Source organism: Chinchilla lanigera, unplaced genomic scaffold (genome assembly GCF_000276665.1).
Source record: "Chinchilla lanigera isolate Chin_1 unplaced genomic scaffold, ChiLan1.0 scaffold00094, whole genome shotgun sequence".
NCBI lineage: Eukaryota > Metazoa > Chordata > Mammalia > Rodentia > Chinchillidae > Chinchilla > Chinchilla lanigera.
This window is the reverse complement of record NW_004955495.1, coordinates 7,773,426-7,779,263: the sequence shown is the minus strand read 5'-3', so window position 1 is coordinate 7,779,263 and position 5,838 is coordinate 7,773,426.

The following is a 5,838-nucleotide window of genomic DNA, read 5'->3' as shown; positions in this document are numbered from 1 at the left end:
AAGAAGAAGAAGAAGAAGAAGAAGAAGAAGAAGAAGAAGAAGAAGAAGAAGAAGAAGAAGAAGAAGAAGAAGAAGAAGAAGAAGAAGAAGACTGGATGACTTGGGTGTCCTCCCTCAATCTTCCCTGTCTTTTGATCTGGTCTGTAGTGTCACTAGCTCTGTCCTCCACCTGAACCTGTCCCCTTTTCTCTGGGACCCTGCAGCAAGGCTTGCTGGTTCTTCAGGTAAATTTTGTTGCCACACGTCCATCAGGCCTTGGACATGAAACTTACTCACTGTCTTGATCATCTTCGTCTTCTTCCTCCCCTTTTTCATCTCTCATTAAGAGGCGTGAATTGTAGAAAAAAACAAAAAATGACTAGGCAACAGGGTGAGGGACACTCCCAGAGGGAAGGACATTCCCAATACAGTGATGCCATCATCACTGTACAAGAACTAATCAGAAAAGTGCTGTCCTCTATTTAAATCTGGTTGCTGTTCACAGGACCAATCAAATGATGCTCTTTTCAATCCTTCATCTGCATGCAGGCACAGCCAATCAAAAGACACTATTCCTGATCCTTCGTTTACACGTAACAGAAAGCCAAATCAGTTTTTGATTGGACAGTTTATACGTGGTACTGCCAAGGGAGTGTCTGATAGGTTGACTTTCCCAACGCTTTATTTACATGAAAGAGAAATAACCTGGGAAATTTGAATGCAAAGGTCCCTTCCCCTCATCCTCTGGGCTGCTGTGAGCCTATTCAACTGCCAGCTCTCACTCTGCAGAAGTACTTCTTTTCTACCTTCAATAAATACACGCTTTGGTTGCCTTTTCTGTGTGTGATGTCCAATTCTTTGTTTTGAACCCCAAGAACCTGCAAAGACACTCACGGAGCCCTCTATCCAGGAACACAGTGATGGCAAGCCAGAGGAGAGACCATTAGCAGATCTGGCGGGCTGGACAGGAGGCTGCCAGCAATTCCCAAAGTCCAGTGGCAGTGGGTGAATGACAGCTTCATGAGCACTCTTTCAGGGAGGCGGCTTTATAGAGCCAACTACTGTACTTCCTCATGATATTGTGAGCTTGGCCAGCGTTCCAAGGGAAGCTGAGTTAATAGGCAGGAAGGCAGGTTTTACAGGTGGTATTCTATAGGCAGTTAAGTTGGTAGAAATATGACAGGCAGCCAGATAAGGTTAGGCCCCTGAGGGAGTCAGTGCAGAGGATGAGAACACATCACAACTGTGGCTGGAGGTGCACCTGTCAAAGGCCAGGCCTCGAGACAAAGATGGAATAATCAGGCCTACGTGCCTCCCCGAGGGATAAGCAGTGCACTATAATTGGTATCACCTGGTCCAAGAAAGTCTAGATAGACAATTCCATGGTTTCAGTATTCATGGTGTTTTGCAATCTCGATCTAGTTCCAAAACATTTTCATCACTCCAAAAGGAAGCTCCACGCCATCACTAGTCACACACCTCTCCCTTCCCCCAGCCTGACAACCACTGACCTTTTTTCTGTCTCTGTGGAATTGCCCATTGTGGATATTTCATATAATTGGAATTCTACACTGTGTAGCTTTTTTTCCCTTTTAGTATACAGTACAAAGATTGAACCTAGGGTGCTCTATCACTGAGCTACATCCCCAGCCCTTTTTATTTTTTGAGACATGGTCTTTTTTTTTTTTTTTTTTGGCTTCTAGTACTGGGAATCGAACTCCTAACCCTACGCTTGCCAGGCAGGCGCTGTGCCGCTGAGCTAAATCCCCAGCCTCCATGAGACATGGTCCTACTATGCTGCCTAAGCTGGCCTCGACTTTTTGATCTTGCCTCGGCCTCTTGAGTAGCTGGGCTTATAGGTGTGTGCCACCATGCCAGGCTACATCATTCTTTTTATGGCTGCATAATATTCTATTGTGTGAAAGGAATATAATTTGTTTATATAATTGAAAGTTTATTGGAATACATCATTCTCATTCATTTACATTTTCTCTTTGGCTATCTTTATGCTCTAATGGGCAGAGGTGAGTCACAAGGCTAAAATATCTACTATCTGGCTTTTTGATAAAAGGGTGTAGTGGTTGATTGATCATGTCAACTCGAGAAGTTTAGAAGCTTAACTAAACTTGGCTCAGCAGTTAGCTCAGCAATTCTACACCCTAGGGTGCAGAGGAGCCACCCAAGGGTGGATCATCACCTAGATGATATAAAAGGGAAATGAAGAAGGACAGAGGAACTTCCATTCCTTTTGGAGGAGCTCCAGTCTTCACCTTCAGCTTGGACTTTGTCTCCTGGCTTCTAGTGCAGACTCTTCGGCTTCCACCTTGGATCCTTCAGCCTTCCGTCACAGACTGATTGGCCTCCTGGTACGGACTTGCACGGAACTCTGCAGTGAACTCCAGACCATGGACTGAGTCCTTCGGTCTTCATTGTGCAGACCCTGTGCACGCTTCCTCATACAACTCTCTGGCTGACTGTCGTAAGCCAATCTTGTAATTTCTTATACATTTGTACATCTTGTGTTATATGTTTCTCCAGTAAAACCCTGACTGATAGAAAAGGTATAGCTCAGCGAGTGCTCACCTATCATGCCCAAGGCCCTGGGTTCCATACTCAGAACCAAAAGCAAAACAAAGTAAGTTTCTTGACCCCTGCTAAACCAGGCCACTTTGGATTCAAATTTCCCTTTTTTCTGCTCACTCGGTTAAACAAGTGGCCGCATCTCTAGCCTTCACTTTGTCCATCTCCAAAATGGGAGAACAGTCCTGATCTCACAGGGTTATTCCGAAGGTGAAGTGAGGTCATTCGTGTAAAATGCTTAGGACGGGGCCCCACACACAGAAAACGTTTGATGAGGAAGGAGCTGCGCAGCGGCAGCCCGGGCTCTTGCTGTATTCTCGATATGATGGGTGCTGCCGCTGCTGCTGCCTTTTTGAAGAAATGGGGACATCCAGTATGGCCAAGACCAGGGAGGGAGGGAGCTGGGTCCATTGTTAACACCCCCACTCCCATAGCTGGCCTTCCAGAAGATTCCCTGATTTCAGCCCTGCCCCTCACTGGGTGGTTGCCATGACAGCTGAAGCTGTCCAGGAGCCCTGCCCAATCATGGGTCTGTGCTTGGATCAATCACGGGCCTGCAGCTGCTGTATAAGCAGGATTCCCCAGCCTCTTCTTGGGTTAGTCGAGGAGAGCTCCATCCAGCGTACTGACCTCCTGTGCTGCCACACAGGCCCTGTTAAAATAATTACTTGGGGGGGTCCAGGGGTATAGCTCAGTGGCACAAGTGCCTGCCTGGTAAGCACAAGGTCCTGAGTTCGATTCCAGGCACCCCCCCCCCAAATAATTACTTGGTTGGTACTGTAAACATGCTCATGTACAGGCTCCGAAAGTCCTATAAATCTGCTTTGGCTTACTACCCTGAGCGGTGTAGATAGAGCAGTCTCTCAAAAAACAAAGAGCAATAAACATGAGGGGTTGTTAGCCCTGAGGAGCTCCAGAGAGCAGCAGCCAACCAAGACCAGCGGCAGGGACCAGCACCTGGCAGTCAGCGCAAGGACTGCTAACTGAGCCGCACTCGGCAGCCTCACGATTTCCACCTGAATGGAGCTAAAGAACCCTAGGCGATGGCAGCATCCCACGTCCTACAGAGGTCCACGTTCACAGTCAGGGGTTCCTTCTGCACTGAGGGCACCTGTCTAAATCCAGAGCTTCCCTGCCGGCCTAAGAATTTGTTGAACCCGGTGTGCCAAAAGGAAGAAGCAAGTTACAGTTCGAGCCTCTGGGCTCTCTGCCTCTACCCAAGCCGCAGCTGACCTCAGCTGTGTATTTCTGGGAGAGCAGGGGTGAGATTTAATCTCCAGACACCTGGTTCTGGGATTGGGGAGGAGGGAGTTTTGTAATCAAGGACATGGGATATTGCACAGATCCTCTGAGCTCTGAGCTTAGCCCCTGGCAGGATGTATGTGGAGGGCCAAGAACGATGTGGGGTGAATAGGACAAATCCCAGTTCCCCTTGGCAGTCCCTGGGGGAACATTTACCATGTGCCCACTGGTTTATAGTTGTCTAAGCCCCCTGATGACAGTGCCACAGGGCAAAGGGCTTTCCTTTTTGTTTTTGTTTGTGGTGCTGGGGAAAGAACCCAAGGCCTCGTTCGTGGTGTAAGACTCAGCTACATTCCAGCCCAGCCCTCCTATTTCTCTTTCCCTTTCTCATCCCTCTTCTTCTTTTTCTTCTTTTTTTTTGGTGGGGGGTGTTGTTTTTTGAGACAGGTTCTTGCGGTTTAGTACAGGCTGGCTTTGAACTCACTATGTAGCCCAAGCTGGCCTTAAATTTGCAGTGATCCTCTTGCCTCAGATCTTCCAAATGCTGGGGTTCCAGCCGCCACACCTGGCCTTTCTTCTTTTTAAAAAGACAAATCTTCCTACGCTGCCCAGGGTGGCCTTGAACTCCCACACTCAAGTGATCCTCCTGCCTCAGCTGTCCAAATGCTGGGATGACAGGCATGTGGCATAGCATCCAGTCCCTAAACAATTTTTTTCTTTTTGGTGGCGGTGGTACTAGGGATTGAACGCAGGGCTTTCCACATGCTAGGCAAGTGCTCTCCCACTGAGCTACATTCCCAGATCCCTTTGCTAGTTTTCAAAATAATGATTGGGTGCCTTAACATCTCCATTTATTTATTTGTTTGTTTGTTTATTTTAGGTTTTATGAGGCAGGTCTTGCTATGTAGTTCAAGCTGGCCTTGGACTCACTATGTAGCCCAGACTGGCCTTGAACTTGTGACGATGCTGCTGGCATCACAGGTTCATGCCACCGCAGATGTCCTGTTGTTGGCTCCCCCAGTTCCAGGCTCCTTTCTGTGGCTCAGGCTTGACCCCGAGAGAGAGATGTCAGGAGTGTCTGTGTTGAACTTGATGATCTCAGGACTGGGACTGTTTTGAGATTCGGTCCCCTGCTGCGTCAGGGGCATTTAGCAAAGGATGGGTCAGAGCAGAGAGAACTCAAGGTTTTCTGTCTGCAAGAAGGGAATGGCTCTCACTTTTGGCCTCCCTGGCTGGGCTCTCCTGGGTCAGGGAAGAAGTTCCAGGTCAACTCTAGTTTTGCTCTCTGCCCTCTCTGAGTAACCTGTGCCCACGGGTGGTGACTTCAGTGTGGGTGTCTGCTACCTGTGTGTTTTCTCAGACAGAGGAATAGAATCAGCCTAAGGTCTAACAGACCCCAGGTCTCATCCAGGCTTCCCACCTCCCTGGGAGGACCAACTCTATTCTGTGTGCCTCAATCTCCTCATCTCTCAAATGGGAATAATAATATGTCTTTTTCCTAACTGTGGCAAAAGAATCGATGAAATGAAAGCCCCTAAATCCACTTCTATGGAGCCAACTGTGGTAGCACAGGCCTGTCATCCTGACACTCAGGAGGCTGAGGCAAGAGGATTGCTGAGAGTTTGAGGCCAGCCTGGGTTACATAGTAAATTCAAGGCCAGCTTGGATTACATAGTGAGACCCTGTCTCAAAAAAAAAAGAAAAAGAAAAAGGATAAACAAATGAATAAATAAACTCACTTCCCACCATTTATTTATGTATTAGGAAAATTCATAGGATACAAAATTAAAGGACCTTGTCGGTGTTGTGCAACCATCACATCTGGTTCCAACGCATTTTCATCACCCCAAATGGAAACTGTACCTATGAAGCAATCACTCCCTGTTCTCTTCTCCTACCAGCCCACGGCAACCCACTATCTGTTTTCTGTCTGCTTGGCTGTGCCTACTCTGAACGTTTCAAGTCGATGGGACCACATGCCATGTGTCTGTCAGGTCTGGCTTCTCTCACTTAGCACCACGCTTTCAGGGGTCATTT